At 42.4% G+C, this 17,335-nt stretch overlaps 1 protein-coding gene and 1 long non-coding RNA gene across 13 annotated transcripts in view; one reads left to right on the forward strand and one right to left on the reverse strand.

Annotated features, from left to right (window-relative positions):
* The window catches only part of HLCS (holocarboxylase synthetase), a 241,658-nt gene that overhangs the window by 86,427 nt on the left and 137,896 nt on the right, over positions 1 to 17,335 (reverse strand). The gene's annotated exons all lie outside the window — the stretch shown is intronic.
* On the forward strand, positions 1,396 to 16,703 carry LOC129052317 (uncharacterized). Of its 2 annotated transcripts, none has more exons than XR_008517312.2 (3): positions 1,396 to 1,845; positions 15,072 to 15,162; positions 16,312 to 16,703. It is a non-coding gene; the product is annotated as an uncharacterized LOC129052317 (long non-coding RNA). The 2 variants fall into 2 exon arrangements; XR_008517313.2 differs by lacking the exon at positions 1,396 to 1,845 and adding an exon at positions 11,633 to 12,580.

A 17,335-nucleotide genomic window follows, 5' to 3' on the forward strand; every position in this document is an offset into this window, starting at 1 on the left:
CTGAGCCTGACAGTGTCTGGCTGCTTTCAGTGGTCCCACAGATTGAGGCTGTGTATGAAGAGACTCTTCCAGCAAACGCTTTTTTTTTTGAGACGGAGTCTCGCTCTGTCGCCAGGCTGGAGTGCAGTGGCACGATCTTGGCTCACTGCAACCTCTGCCTCCCGGGTTCAAGCAATTCTCCTGCCTCAGCCTCCTGTGTAGCTGGGACTACAGGCACATGCCAGCATGCCCAGCTAATTTTTGTATTTTTAGTAGAGATGGGGTTTCACCATGTTGGCCAGGATGGTCTCGATCTCTTGACCTCGTGATCCGCCTGCCTCGGCCTCCCAAAGTGCTGGGATTATAGGCATGACCACCACGCCTGGCCCCCAGCAGACACTTCTAAGGCATCCTATTCTCAGGTCAAAAATACATTTTTAGGCTGAAAGATGAGAATAACTTCTTTGGAGAAAGCAATGAACAGCAGTAAGTGTGTGGGGTCAGGAGTCAGGCTAAGCACTCTGACACCTATTAGAAGCCTTCTCAAGAACAGAAGATTCTCAAGAACAGAAGATTCTCGAGATTCCCAGGTGAGGGTCTTCAGCCGCATCTCACCCATTCCCCAGTGTCCTGGCCGGACAAAAGCCACAGGCTGGGGGAAGAGCCATTTATAGCAGAGCAGGCAACTGCTTCCAAGATTTAAAGTAAATGGGGGATTCCAAGACGTCTGATTCAGATGATCAGTAAAGTCACTGACGGTTTAGTCTTTCCTAAATACAGTCACAAAGATTTTAATTTCACATTATGTCAAGAGTTTTATGGAGCCAAGGATCTTTCCAGTACTGAATATGCCTATACAAACCCCACAGAAATCAGGCGGCAAAAGCAGTAATCATAACTACCACCTTTTGGGTCAAAAACTTGATTAAAGCCAAATGACAACTAAAATGTATTTTATTAGCAGTAAGATGAAATCCAGAGCATATGTCAAAGCTGGACTATGAAGTCATAATTTCTCTAGATCACAGTTGGAAGCAGTAATTTTATCACTCTGTCCCTCCCTAGCCTGTAAATCCAAATATAGTTCAGACAGCAGCTCTGGGCCGCAGGGTAGTATCCTACTCACTGCGAGACCCTGGAGAGGAGCTCCGCTTTCACCAGCCCAGGCAGGCCACACCCAGCCTCCCTGCTCTCCCCAGTTTATGGCCCTGGGCACCTCTCCCAATCCAGAGCAGAATCAGCTGTCACAGGAGTAAGATGCTGCCACACACCCTGGATCAGCTGTCCCCAGTAGGCATGACATGGAGTAGTCTAATTAGCCTCTGTGAAGATGTCATGTTTCGTGAGCAATGAGGAGGACCTAGACAATTTTAGACATGAGAACATTCCTTCGGGCATGTCAGAGGTGGTGCTCTGTCCGTGGGCCCTTCTGTGTGTTCTTAATACCCACAAAGACCTGATTCCCATTTTTAAAATCAAACCAGGAGTCCCCTGGCTTAGAGTGGCCCTCTACACCCCACCACCACCCTGCCTACAACTAACACATCACCTTACCCAAGAACGTCATGCAAATCTGCTCGTGGTCTCTCCCCACTCCTATCCCCAGTGCCACATCTGAACCTTCATTCTTATTACAGTTTGCTTGTATTAGTGGCAAAGTCTCCACAAAAGTCCCCCGAGGCAATCTCCTAGTCATTGTGACAAAACTATTCTGGAACACGGCCCCACTTACACAGCTCCATACTGGGAAGGGCCAATGTCCCTCCACAGTCACCTCTCCCACTGCAAGACAAGAGCAAGAGCTACTCTTACCCTGGGGCTGCAACAGGATGATTATTTGCTTGCCAGGACAGTGAAAATCCTGAGGTAATTTTTGTTAAGGCAGTAAGTGTTAAGGCATGATCTAAGCTTCTTTCTCATGTAGTCAGAACTGGACCAAAATTGCCTGTTGAATGACAATAAACATATAAAAACTGCACGGCAGCCGGGCACGGTGGCTCATGCCTGTAATCCAGCACTTTGGGAGGCCAAGGTGAGTGGATCACCTGAGGTCAGGAGTTCAAAACCAGCCTGGCCAACATGGTGAGACCCCATGTCTACAAAAATTAGCCAGGCGTGGTGGCATGTGCCTGTAATCCCAGCTACTCTGGAGGCTAAGGCAGAAGAATCGCTTGAACCTGGGAAGCGGAGGTTGCAATGAGCCAAGGTTGTGCCACTGCACTCCAGCCTGGGCAACAGAGCAAGACTCCGTCTCAAAAAACAAAACAAACAAATAAAAAACTGCATGACATTTGACATTCGACATTCTTGGTATTGGGACCTGACCTGCTTATTGTTCAGAAAGCTATTTATAAAAGTTTTGTGAAAACCTGAAGCATTATACAAACTATATGCTATAGTGTAAAGTTTTTATAAGTGGGGATCCTTTTAAATAGAAACTTCTACTAATAGGCAACTCGAAATCCCCAGCTACACATCATCTTTCAACTTTAGACATTTAAAAATATAGCACACAAAAAACTTCACCTTGGCCATGTCCACGCCAAGTAGGAAAAAGTCCAAACAGAATGAAAGTATCTGAATTATAAATCCTTGTGAAAATACTATTAATCAAGAGGGAATTAATGTTAACTTATCTAGTGGGTGCTATTATCATAACTCTTTAATATCAAACTCACAAAATTAGCAGCAGGAATATAATGATACTTAAAAAAAATTATTTTCTCAGTAAGGTTGGCCCATAGAAGAATAATGATTAGTAAGACGCACAGCGGTCAAACATGAAGAAATGAGTGATTTTTAGGGAAATTTGCAAGTTGGCTGCAATCATGAACGTTGTATCAAGCCAAGTAATGAAAGCCACTCTTGCCTGGGTGGGCTCAGTCCAGCCCAGCCCCTGTTGATATGCTGATGCATTCTGCAGCTAATCAAGTTCTTACGGGGGAGACGGGAAGAAATGGCAACAAAATACACATTGAAAACAAAATAAATATGTTTCCTGAAGCCAATATCTGAATAATCCTTAGGTAATGACCATTTATACACTTGATAAGTTTCCCAAGTTTTTCTTTCCTCTTTCTTAAGTAAAATGGAAATCTAGGCCAATTTTTAAGCCAGATAATATTTAGAAACTATTTTTTTTTAGGGCATTTCATCCCATTTTTGGTTAACTAGTGTAACCTAGGCAGCAACTGGATTTCAAAGCAGCAGAGGAAGACATTCTGAGCTTACCCGGAACCCAGCGCTGGGACGCAGCCTCCACCCTCCCACGAAACTAGCCACTTACATTCCCCTTTTGCCCTCTTGCCTTCTGCCCTTCCTGCCACCAGGTAGCTGGTCAGAATGGGAGTTTTCTTTCTTTCTGCAGTGGGCTGAATGATCACACTCACATACACACACACACACACACACACACACAACCAAGTCCTAGTACCCACACTCTGTAAACGTTTACTTACTTGGAAAAAGGGTCTTTGCAGATAGAATAAAATTAAGTTACAATCTTAGCCAGGTGCGGTGGTTCATGCCTGTAATCCCAGCACTTTGGGAGGCCGAGGCGGGCGGATCACGAGGTCAGGAGATCGAGACCATCCTGGCCAACATGGTGAAACTCTGTCTTTACTAAAAATACAAAAATTAGCCAGGAGAGGTGGTGGGTGCCTGTAGTCCCAGCTACTCGGGAGGCTGAGGCAGGAGAATGACGTGAACCCGGGAGGCGGAGCTTGCAGTGAGCCAAGATCACACCACTGCACTCCAGCCTGGGCGACAGAGCGAGACTCCGTCTCAAAAAAAAAAAAAAGAGACAGAAAAGGAGAAGACACACACACATAGAGGAGGTCACATGAAGACGGGGGTAGAGATTGCAGTGACACAGCCACAAGCCAAGGAATGCCTAAAGCCACAAGAAGCTGGAAGAGGCAAGAAACGGGGCCTCCCCTGGAGCCTCCAGAGGGAGTATGGCCCTGCCGACACCTTGATTTCAGATTTGTGGCCTCCAGAACTGAGAGAGAATTATTTTCAGCTGTTTTAAGCTGCCAGTTTGCAGGAATTTGTTACAGCAGCACCAAGAAACGTACATTCCAGGTACACAGATATATTATTCTCATTTTTGGAGCAGCAAAGGAGCATCACTTAAACAGTTAACAGGGACCAACCTCCCGTCTTTAGAGCAATCTAAGCATTTGTTCTCTACAATTAGATTAAATGGGATTAAACACAGGCACTGCTTCACATATGAAACTGCTGTGCAAATACACACGGCTGAAAGATACGAGAGGTCAATGGACAGCATTAGCATGTCCACTTCATGAAAAAATGACACACTTCTCTGCGTTGGTTTAGTGGATACTGGATCCAGTCCAACATGAATGGCTCGCTTTCAGAAATGAATCTGAAACCGCTGACCATCTTCTTTGGAGTCATATGCTAGGAGGTAGCCTGGGAAGAGGCCTCACTCTGAAATCTCTCACACACATTGTAACCACTCACTATTTTTGCAAGAATTTGCTTTTCTTTCTAGATATAAACATAAGTACGCTTTGCTCACTGATGGAGTGTAATTCTTGAAAGGAGGGAGAGGGGAGAGGTGGCAGCCCAGGGAAGAAAGGACTGAGGGAGAGCAGATAGCAGCAGATGACCTGAGAGGGGACTAGATGTATGCCAGGAGAAGGAAGAACTTCAAAGCCAACACACAAAATACAGGCAAAGGAAATTAACGGGCACATCACAGAAGACATCCAGTCAAAAAGTTCTTAAGAAGATGGTCCGGCTCACTGGCAATCTCCTACACACATTTCTGAAAATTCCAAAATGTCTTCAGACAGAAGAACCTTCAAACCCAAATATAGATCCCTAAGGTCATTTTCCAACCCAACTACATTAACACAAGTAAAACTCCAGAGAGCCACATGATGCTGCCTGTGAACTTAAATGACAAATTCTAACGTTAACATTTATTTTGCTGGAGGCCAAGATGATGTAATAACAAAAGTGTTATGTAGCTTATAAATGGCCTACTTGTAATTTGTTAGCACAATTTTGGAAGTGCTTTCCAAGGAGCAAGAAAAACTTCAAAACATAAACAAACTAATCTTCACTAAGGCTCCATTACTCATAATAAAGTTTAAGGATGTACCTTAAATAGCTCACAAACAGAAAAAGCACGTGTGGATTTCTTTGAGAAGCTTGTAACATCTTGTAACTTTACTTATCCTAGTAGAAGTTTTATTGCTAATTTTTACATAATCATAGAACTACATGAAATAGCCATATTGTCTAACATTTATACTTGGTTTTAAAAAAATTACTATTCCCAAATACAAAAATAACCTATCATTAGAAAAGGTAGGTGAATATTTTTAAAAAAAATTTTTTTAATAATAATTTGGTCTACCTTTAGTGTTGAAGTACTGCCTTCATAACTATTGATGGGGACTCCAAAAATATCCTCTATGGAAAAATGTTCAGGTATCTAAAAAAGGATTCATCTGAAGAAATTTTATAGTAATGGTTTCCTTTGAAATATTTTTGGACCCCTTATAGTGAAATCATGAGCCACAAAAATAATAAATGTCTCCCATATTTTAAAACTAAGTAGTGACATATCATCATTATAAAGATTATAATCTTCCTATATGATGAGACTAAATTACAATGTTGCTTTTATTTTATTTCAATTAATTAATTTTTTTGAGATGGAGTTTTTTGCTCTTGTCGCCCAGGCTGGAGTGCAATGGCATGATCTCGGCTCATTTCAACCTCCACCTCCCAGGTTCAAGAGATTCTGCCGCCTCAGCCTCCCGAATAGCTGGGATTACAGGCACCCACCACCATGCCTCGCTAATTTTTATATTTTTAGTAGAGATGGGGTTTCACCATGTTGGCCAGGCTGGTCTCGAACTCTTGACCTCAGGTGATCTGCCTGCCTTGGCCTCCCAAAGTGCTGGGATTACAGGTGTGAGCCACAGCCCCAGGCCACAATATTGCTTTTAGATTAAATTTGTAATCTTCAGTGGAAGAAAAATCCACGAGGATTTTTGTTTTTTCACAGAGGGGTGGGACAACAATATAAAGATGAAACTGTTTGGGGTGGGTATTTTATAGTATATAAATTATACCTCAATTAAAAAATTAAAATGACCTTAAATTTTAAAACGACAGGGACTTAGGCACGAAAAAACCTTTTGGAAGCATTTAGTTCTTTTCCATCTTACAGCCATAAATTAAAGGTATTTCTTAATTTGCTAAAAATATTTCAACCGAATTGGCTTATATTTAAGTTTTAATGGGTCAAATATGTTAACCAAGGATATTCTTTTGGCTTTTTGGGGAATTTGTTTGTCTTCAAACAAAACAAACAAAACTAAACCACTGTCCGAATAGTAGGGACAATTTACAATGTGTGTCAAGATCTAGAGTTCATGAAATGTGATAATAAATAGCCCAAACCACGAGCACATTATTATTACTGCTCTAAGAGTAAAATGCTATGGTCATGTGAAGTCTGTGTAAAGGATAGGACGATGGCCTCTGCCACGTGATAGAAGCCACATAACGCAACTTTTGTGGAAGGCAAGAGGATTCAATCTGTGTGTGAAGATGGCAAGGGCTAGGGCTGCACGACCTGGTGGCTAAGAGCGCAGGAGTCAAAGTCCTCGGCTGGGAAACAGCTTCTGTCCTTAGTAGCATCAGACCTTGGACAAAACACTATCATCTTCAGGCAGGCTTCTCATCTGTAAAATGGGGATAATGCAACTTACGATTCTTGTGAACTAATCTTGCGAAAGCAGTAGGCAAATGCCTGGCTTCACAGGCAACTAAGACATGAGCTATGTTCCTCAACTGGCTCGGCTCTGTTCTGCAGCCATAAGGTAGGCCTGGCATCCCAGAAATGCTTGTCATTGATACAAACACGGGGATATCAAGTCAGAGAATTCGAATGTCACTCCTGAAAGTCTAATGACCCTCAGCTGTCATCCACAGCTCATTGGAAAACTGCTAGGTAGGACCCACTAAGGCTGACATATGCATACCTCACAACCCAGCAATTCTACTCCTGGGTATACACTCAACAAAAATGCTTACATATGTTCACCAAAAGAATCAGATGGTTCATAACAGCATGACTCATAATAGCCCCAAACCAGAAACAACCCAAATGCCCGTTAATAGTAGAAGATAAACAAATTGTGGGATACTCACCCAAATAAGTATTTTATGGCAATGAGAATGAACAAACTATAGCAACAACACAGATGACAAGTCAGAATGCAAGAGGCCATGGTATATGTTTCCATCTGTATAAAATATAAAACCAGGCAAAACTAAGATAGTGTCAGAAATCAGGACAGTGTCTCCCAAAGGGAGGATGCAGATGGGAAGGGACCTGAAGGTGCCTCTGACTGCTGGAACCCCATTTCTTGATCCGGCTACATGTAAGAGAGTTTAGGCTGTAAAAATTCAAATGCTGCACCCTCAGGACGTGTGCACTTTTCTGGATGCATATTATACTTCAATAAAACTTCTAAGAAACTCTCTGGCCAGGCACGGCGGCTCATCCCTATAATCCCAGCACTTCGGGAGGCCAAGGTGGGCAGATCACATGAGGCCAGGAGCTCGAGACCAGCCTGGTCAACAATGCAAAACCTCGTTTCTACTAAAAATACAAAAGAAGTTAGCTGGGTGTGGTGACGCACGCCTGTAATGCCAGCTACTTGGGAGGCTGAGGCACGAGAATTGCTTGAACCCGGGAGGTGGAGGTTGCAGTAAGCCAAGATCGTGCACTGCACTCCACCCTGGGCAACAGAGCAAGACTCAGTCTCAAAAAAACAAAGAACAACCAAAAAAACTATCTTTATTACTGATAAAACAATTCAAGGCCACGAACCCAGGGCAGCCCACACCACCCTACTCTGAGGCCCTGAATTCTGCAGACCTACGTCAGCCTAACCAGCAGGGTGAGGGGCCCCGGGCCAGGGAGCAACATCCTCCCTCACGAATGATCTCTTTACATTTCTAAGCCTGGCATCTCTCTGTTGCTTTGCACATGTCTGAAACTGAGCAGTTCTTCCTGCCATGTCTTATCTTCTAGACTTTGGTGGCCATCTGTATGGAAGGAATCTTCAGGTAAAAGACACGCCTCAGGACACTGAGCTGAAATGAGACCCAACTTCTTTTAATTAAACACATCTTGTCTCAGGCAAGTCATTTAAAAGAAATATCTGTTAAGATACTGGCCAGAATGGTGGCTCACATCTGTAATCCTAACACTTTGGAAGGCCAGTGTAGGAGGATAGCTTGAGTCCAGGAGTTCAAGACCAGCCTGGGAAACATGGCAAGACCCTGCCTCCACAAAAAATAAAAAATTAGCCAGGTGTGGTGGCATGTCCCTGTAGTCCCAGCTACTCGGGAGGCTGAGGTAGGGCGATCACATGAGCCCGGGAAGTCGAGACTCCAGTGAGCCATGATCGTGCCACGGCACTCTAGCCTGGGCGACAGAGAGAGACCCTGTCCTCCCCGCCCACCCCACCCCCAAAAAGAGAAACAAAGAAAGAAAAAGAAGTATCTGTTGAGATATTAAAGATATATCTTTTAAGAAACTACAAAAGAATAATTTATACAAAACTTAAATGAACACTAGTAATGTATAGAATTTTCTAATTAGGCATACATCATATGCTATCAATCTTAGTGAATTCAAAGTTACTAGTGTGCGCAAAGTTATTTTAAAATATAGAGCATGCTGGAAAACAAAAGTTTCTGAAATTCTGTACATTCACTTCTAAAATGTCAAAATAGGCTGGGTGCAGTGGCTCATGCCTGTAATCCCAACACTTAAGGAGGTGGAGAGGTAGGAGGCCTGCTTCAAGCCCAGGAGTTCAAGACCAGCCTAGGCAACAAAGAGACACCCCGTCACTATGAAATATTCTAAAAAATTACCTGGGTATGGTGGCATGCACCTGTAGTACCAGCTGTTGGGAAGGCTAAGGCAGGAGGATCACTGAAGCCCAGGAGATTGAGGCTGCACTGAGCCGTGATCATACCACTGCACTCTAGTCTGTGTGACAGAGCAAGACACTGTCTCTGAAAGATAAAATGTCAAAATGACTACTTATTTGGATCACTATGCATGAGAAATAGTTTCTTCTCAAAGTAAACACATCCTCATATGAGAATATTTCAGTCAATAATGCTCCCTCTCCCCAGTGCAGCACAGGGAATGTTTAGGGCACGGAAACTATAAAATAGTGTAACGGTGAATACATATCACTATACATTTGGCAAAACCCATAGAACTCTGCAGCACGAGGAATGAGCCGTCATGGAACTGATGGACTTCAATAATAATTTATGAATAGAAGCTCGTCAATTGTAATAAATGTACCACACTAATGAAAGATGTTAATAATAGGGGGAAACAGAGGGGGATTCGGCAGGGGAGACAGAAGGACAGGGAGGGAGTATATGGGAACTCTATACTCTGTTCAATTTTTCTGTTAACCTTAAACTGCTCTAAGAAGTGAAGTCTATTGATTAAAATATAAATAAATAAATAAATAAATAATGCTTCCTCCTGCCTTCTAAGATGCCCACATTTTACCTTTGATCATTTTTGCAGGAAACACCTAGTTTAGAATACACAGGCCACAGGAAAGAACAAAAGCTTTCACTATTTTCAGGGGTTTGTGCTTGTATGTGTGAACATCTTTGTCACTCATGGTCAGTGACTTATACAGACATGATTTTAACAATTCAGTATGGAGAATGACTACCTTTTTTTTTTTTTGTATTTGGCTGGATACTATCCTGTGTAAGAAAATACATTGCAAAATGTATTCAAATAAAAGCAAGAATAAGGGTCGACTTTAATACCGTGGGGAGAAATCCGATCGATTGGGTCCATAAGGAAAGATGTATGCATTCGGTGCTCCCTAATTACAACTGCTTTGGTGGGCAGCAGCACTGGTGAAACAGATGTTGGAGACCTATTAAAGACGGGGTTTCAAACATCTGCTTACAATTTTAAGGCAATTGTAAATACAGCAGAGAAGGTCAATTGGGCCAATTAAGGCCAATGTGCAAATCCACCACTGCGGGTTTCTTTTCAAGCTTCCATGGACTTGATTTTTTATGCTTCCATTTTCTAAAAGCACAATTTTTTTTAAAACCCAGGAAATGGGTTTAATAACTTTTGTCCATTTTTTATTGTTATTCTTCTTAAATGGAAGAAAACTTTCTGTTCAAAGAAGTCACCGAACACCTTTTGCCTCACGATGACTCATTTTCCTTCCCTTCCCTCCCATGATCATAGCCGGCCACTCGGCCCCAATCAAAGCGGCTTCCATATTACCAAGGAGGTGAGGAATCCCAAATACTGGGCTTCCTTTCTAAGCCAGAATGAACATGGGCAAGTGTCACCTTCAGAAACTTCCGTGCCATGGCACACAACAGAGCTCCCAGCTGTACAGACGGGACTGCTGGGAGCATTTGCTACTTCTACCCTAGGCACCTTCACCAGCCTTTATTAGAAAATCATGAAGTTTAATGAACCGTAAATACAATGGCAAACTGCACTATCCCTCTTCTAAGTAGGTAAAACTGACATTGTCTCATGGTATGCAAGGCTCATTCATGTCAGAGGTAGTAGCAGGGACACGCTCCTGGTTAATTCCAGGCCAGTGCTACAAAGTCTAAGGCCCACTTGCTGCTCAACAATTGGCCCCCCGGGGTGGAGTGGGACTCAGAGACTGAGGGTCGGCAAAGAGGCAGAGCAGTCCAGCTCAACATTACTAGGTCATTTCTCTTAAAGCTGCACGTGTAATCGTTACTTGTGCTAAGTAGGTAAAAAAAAAAGTCCAAGTATCACAGGCATCACAATGGCCTCCTCTGGGAGAGTAAGAAATAAGCCTGGCCTATCTTCCTTCCTATGAGCTCTAAGTGATGGCCACCGGAGTATATTTTGCCACCTCTTCTTGGTGGCCCAGACCACTCAACTGCTCTCTTTATATAGAGGAAAAAACCAAGGTTGGGCAAACCTAGATTCAAATTCTGCACTTCTTAGCTGAGTGACCTCGAAGCCTCTGTTTCCTCATCTATAAAATGGGAATATTGCCATTTCTAGAGCTCTAAAAGTTGATACAAAGTAGGTACTCAATAAATGTTGAGTTCCTAAAGGTGATACACGGTAGGTACTCCATAGATGTTGGTTTCCTAAAAGTGATACATAGTAGACACTCCATAAATTTAGTTTCCTAAAGTTGATGTGTGGTAGGCACTCAGTAAATGTTGGCTTTGTAAAGTTGGTACATAGTAGGCACATAATAAATGTTGTTTCCTAAAGTTGATACCTAGCGGCAGTCAATATATGTTGGTTTCCTAAAGAAAATACACAGTAGGCACTCAATAAATGTTGGTTTCCCAAAGTTCCTATACATTAGGCACTCAATAAATGTCGAGGTCCTCTGTCCTCCTTCTGAGACCTTTGGGACCTCCACCAAGACACTTCCAAGGGGCCTAGACTGGTGTTTCCAACCGGGGCGAGAGTTCCCCTGAATGTTTCTATTTGTTTATTTTCAGGGGGAGGTATATCCAGTTTTTGTGCTATTGTTGATATTGTTGTTGTTATTATTTGCTTTGTTTTTGGCAAAACAGAGAGTGGATAATGAAACTACAAAAAAGTTCTAAAAGAAGAATCCTTGAGGCAGCAGAATGGGAGGAAATAGTTTTCAGAACAAAGAAAATTCTGAAGGAAAGTCAATATACCACACAGAAATCTAGGTTGAGAAAGAACTGTTTTTTCTTTACATCCTCTTTTTACTTTTCAACCTTGAGGCTCAGCTCACTCACGTCTGAGCAAGAATAAAGAGTCCCGCTTGTCTAAACAACTGCTAAATCTGAAGGCAAACAGCTCAACTCCATGTGGTTCTTCAGCAACATTCCTGTCAACAAACCCCTTCTTGGCTCGATTGGTCCAACAATGCCAGATTTAGAGCCATCCGCTCATCCTTCTTCCAGGATGCAAGGGGATTTTCAAAAGGCCATTCCAAGAACAGCTCTCACAATTTTTGTAGCCTTTTCAAAAACACAAAAATCTAATTCATTTGCTGCACTGCTTCAGCTATCCAGCTTAAACTAATTTTAAAATCTCTCCTTTTGTAAATAGAGATGTTGGAAACGCCACCACAGCCACAATATAAAATGATGGTATCTTTCTCTTTTGTAATCAAATTACCATCGTTTATTATAAAGCTTCAGACAGAAACGTGAGGGATGGGCAAGACGACCTGGGGTTCAGAAGAGAGAGATGGCATTTTTGACATTGAAATAAAGGCTTGGAGGGCATAAATCCTTTTTTAAAAATCAAGTATTTAGCACAGGATTTGGTATAAACACTGATCAGTAAATAAGAGCCAGCAGTCATAGCAGCATGCTAGAATCAACATCATCTGAGTTCTAGCACAGACTCGTTTCTATGAATCACCGAAAAGGAATTTCATGGTGCCAGCAGCATCAGTACAGAAAGTCAGAATAAGCACTTAGACAGTAATACCAGCATCTTATTTACTATCCTAAGATGGAGTCAGTTTGCTGGATTTTATATAAGGTAAGTAATGGATATCTAAGGTACTGTCAATTAAAAAAAGTTCTTCAAAGTAATTTTTATTTAAAGTTGCATATGATAAACTGTAAAACCAAAATAACATTTGGGTCAAAACTCCAAAGAGTTGGGCTATCACTAAGCTAGAAAGAGAAAACCAGCAGAAAGAGGATTTTCTTGCTGATATGCCAAAAACGTGACGCTATTTCCTTCAACAGGGTTTATTGTTTTCTTCCTGTTTTACAATGGCAATACATGTAAGAATTTTTTTTAATTCAGAAAATTGCAGAGATAAGGGGAAATTTCTCCCCTAATTGTATTCCCCAAAGAGAACTGCCTTTCATGTATTCTGGCAAAATTCTCTCATCTTCTTTCAATGCATGCACAAACCTTTTGTTTATTTACTTTTCGAAAACAAAATTGGGTCATACAGTAGGTATTGTTTTTTGATCTGCTTTTCTAATTTTTAAATGCTGTGCAACAGTTAATCAAATGGATACACAATTAACCTCCCATTATTAAACACCAAGAACAGCTTCTATTTTTCTGCATTATAAATAGCAAAGCAATGAACATTCACACATATAAAACTTTGCATCACTTCATCTACCTGGGTTAAATTCCTACAAACTGAATTGTTGGGTCAAAATATATGCACATTTTAAGGTATGTGATATACAAGACACGCCAGAAAAATTGTGTTAATTCTGCACAATGTATGAGAGTACCCTTTTCTCCATAACTTTGCCCACATAATTTTTGTTTTGTTTTTTTTTATTTTGAAACAGCTCTGTCACCCAGGCTGAAGTGCAGTGGCATAATCTCGGCTCACTGCAACCTCTGCCTCCCGAGTTCAAGCAATTCTGCTACCTCAGCCTCCCGAGTAGCTGGGATTACAGGCATGCCCCACCACACCCAGCTGATTTTTGTATTTTAGTTGAGAGGGGATTTTACCATGTTGGCCAGGCTGATCTTGAACTCTTGACCTCAAACGATCTGCCTGCCTCAGCCTCCAAAGTGCTGGGATTACAGGCTTGAGCCACCGCACCCGGCCTCAACCTCAACTGTAAAGCTTTTTGTATACTGAAAATATTAAACTTTTATGATTATATTCCAACTATTTTTCCTCCATTAGTAACCCGTTTCATAGTGCTGCTTAATGCAGAGAATTTTATTATTGTACACCAGCCAATCTGCCTTTTTCTTTTATCATTTTCCCTTGGATTCATAAGCTTAGAAAGGCCTTTCCTATCCTAAGAGCAAATACAAAATCTGCTTTACATATTGAACTAATATTGGGATGGTACTGATTTTGATTGCAATATTTGAGAAGGCAAAACAGAGTTTAAGGAAAGAAAAAAGAAATCCCAAAGGATGGGGAAAGAGGTGAGAAGGCTTCTAAAAATAACATTTGGCAGACACCGGCTCAATGCAAGTCTAATTTGCTTCTTAGTTAATGAAGGAGAAAATGGAGATGGCGAAGGAATAAAAGGTCCATTCTAGAATGGCAATAATAAAATCCCCTATGAAGACAATAACAACATTCTTGTTATACATGGAAATCTAATCCTAAAATAATAAAGAATATATTGATATAACAGCACTGTGAATAAATTCCATTTAAGCTATGTTATTTTAACAATGACCCAGAAAATGTTAAACTAAAGTAGTTTGTTACATGCCTAGTTTGGCCCACTTAGAGAGCCACAGGTTCTCAGAAACATATCTGGAAAAGGCCTTTTTGTCTGCAATCAATGCATCCATCATGGTGCACCAACTGGCTGACTATAAAGAGCTTACACAAAAATATATGTGCATATACATATAGATTTTACTTGCATCAAAAGGTAAAAATAGAATTTGGTTTATTTTGTAAAGCCATTAAACGTAATCATAATCTCATTAGGATCCAGCAGAAAAGAATGACTCTGGCAGCTTTTTGCTGGGAACCTGGCACCTCTTTCTGTGGATAGAAAAGGAGCCCCTGGGGGCATCTGGGTGGAAGGAAGGCTTGGAGGCTGGAGACTTGCTTGCCTGGCTGCCAGCCAGTGTGGCAAAGATGTCCAGGGCAGCCTAGAGTTCCTGCTGGGGGCAGGGGTTGGGGTGGTCAGGGCACAGCCAAGTGCCGGGCAGTATCCACCCCAGCCCCCACTGAACTGCCAGCATCCGGCTCTGCCTGTTTCGGCTTCTGGCTTGCTTTCCTGGCCTGATTCTCTAACCTTCCCCTCGGCGTTGAGAGCTCTCCAACATTCATCCTTCCAACGCATTTCTTTTCTGCTTAAGTGACCCAGGTCAATTTCTGTTGTTTGCAATCATGAACCTTGACTGTACAAACTCTTATTAGCTTCCGGCAGATATTAAAAGATGCGTGAGCTCACTTTGATGCAAAAGGGACTCAGCATGGATACACACCTTATCTATGAGAAAGCTCCTCTGCTTCCTCTCCTGGCCTCCCTGTACTTATCTCATGGTTTATACTTGATTTTGTTCCTTTCAGCTTTCTTCTTTTCATGCCCAACTCCCTTCCCTAAAATGGGTCTGGTGGCAGAGGTGAAGGCAGACAGCAGAGGTGAGAAGAAAATAGGAAAGTGAGTAACTTTCGGATATGACTTTTCAGAAAACATTCTGTGTGGCAGTGGCCACTTTCCTGTCAAAGGCTTAACATTTTTTTCCTATAAATACATTAAAAGTGAGTCAGACTTGGATTTGCACCTTAACATTATTGCCAACACTTTCAATAACTATATATTCTCTACAAATGTTCTCTACTAAAGAAGGGACTCAGAGGATGGAGGGAGCAAAAGGGAGAATGGGGAGGTGACTCCAGGGCAGCTCACCTGTCTGGCCCTGTGTGGGGTTTCCTCTTTAGAATTCAGCAGGCTGTAGGGAAGGTGAACGCTGGGTACTAGGTAATCCCTGCCCTGGTCAGGGAGTCAGGGAAAATCGGAGAGACTGCTCTCTATACTGCACCCCCGAGCCCCACACTCCACAGGCTTGCAGGGTTGTCTCAGGAATCCCCTCCCAGAGGCCAGCCCCAATTCAGCCGGGTGACGGGGCATGGACCACACACGCATGCCTGTCCTTAGCGCCTTGAGTCCGGAGACCCCCATTCCTCTCAGTTCCCTTCCTTGTGGAAGGGCAAAGGGAGAGGTGCCCCCAGGGAGGGTTTTGGACTGTAGCCACCTCTTAAGATTCTGGGGTCAGGGGACAAGTCCTGAGTCCAAGGGAATAGCAGGTTGACACTGGTCAAAAGGTATGTGAGTCCTGGTTGAATTCTTGCCCTCAAATGTTCATGCTACATTTTCTGTGTCCCTTCCACCCTCAATCTACAATGAGGAGCTCCCCCATCCTGGGCCAGTCGGGGTCTACAGGCCAGCCAGGGAAGCAAAGGGAGAGAGGGAGAGGCCTTCGAGGACACTACCCCTGCTGGAGGGGTGAGGGGAGGATGTACTGTCACTGAGGGGCTGTAGCCTACAGCCACAGGTGATGGGCAGGGTGGGTTAGGAACTGTGCACTCCAAAACTGGTTGTGTTTTCTCTCAGCAAAAGCTTTTTGTACCTCCCCCACCTCCATGGGAAAAAAAAAAGGTTATGAAAGATAGAAAGATATTAGGTTAAGAGCCTTCTACATTTCAATAGAGCTACCATACAATCCAGCAATCCCAATCCTAGGTATATACCCCAAAGAAAGGAAACCACGATACTGAAGAGCTATCTGCACTCCCGTGTTTATTGCAGCCTATTCACAGTAGCCAAGACCTGGGAGCAACCTAAGCGTCCATCAACAGATGACTGGACAAAGAAAACGTGCTGCAGATACACAATGGAGTACTATTCAGCCACAAAAAAGAATGCGATACTGTCATTTGCAACAACATGGATGGAACTGGAGGTCATTATGCTCAGTGAAATAAGCCAGACATCGAAAGACAAACATTGTATGTCCTCATTTATGTGCGGAAGCTAAAAATTAAAACACTGAACTCATGTTGATGGAGGAGAAGGATGGTCACGAGAGGCTGGGAAGGGTAGTGGGGGGGCAGCGAGGTAGGTGGGGATGGTTAATGGGGACAAAATAGTAGTTAGAAAGAATGGAAAAAACCTAATATTTGCTAGCACAACAGGGTGACTATAGTAAAAAATATTTTAATTGTACATTTTTAAATAACTAAAAGAATATAATTGGATTGTTTGTAACACAAAGGATAAATGCTTGAGGTGATGGACACCCCATTTACCCTGAGTTGATTATTACACGTTGCATGTCTGTATCAAAATATCCCATATACCCCATAAAAATATACACATACTGTGTACCCACAAAAATAAAAAATAAAAATTTTAAAAAGCTTAAGAGTCCTCCACATTTCAGAAACATATATTTTTAAAAATTAGGAAAAAGGTAGAAAAACAGTAGTCTATGGCCGTAAGAGCCTGCAGGCACCCTGCTTGTCCGATCACGGAAGCTAAGCGGGGTTGGGCCTGGCTAGTACTTGCATGGGAGACCATGTAGGAATGCCGGGTGCTCTAGGCTTAAATTTAAGTAAGTCTAAGTAATTTAAAGAGATTTTTTTAAGATGACAGATTATAAGTCAAAGTGCCACCCTGTGGCACCCATGACTGTTCCTGCTGCAGAGATGCTCTGAGGATGCCATTCATTCTCACACGGAATTCCTTCATGAAGATCCCAAAGGAATTCCTGTCTGGTCTCACCTTTCAGAATAAATCTACTTTTTTCTAAGTGTCTCTCTAAGTTTAATCT

This window comes from Pongo abelii, chromosome 22, assembly GCF_028885655.2.
Source record: "Pongo abelii isolate AG06213 chromosome 22, NHGRI_mPonAbe1-v2.0_pri, whole genome shotgun sequence".
NCBI lineage: Eukaryota > Metazoa > Chordata > Mammalia > Primates > Hominidae > Pongo > Pongo abelii.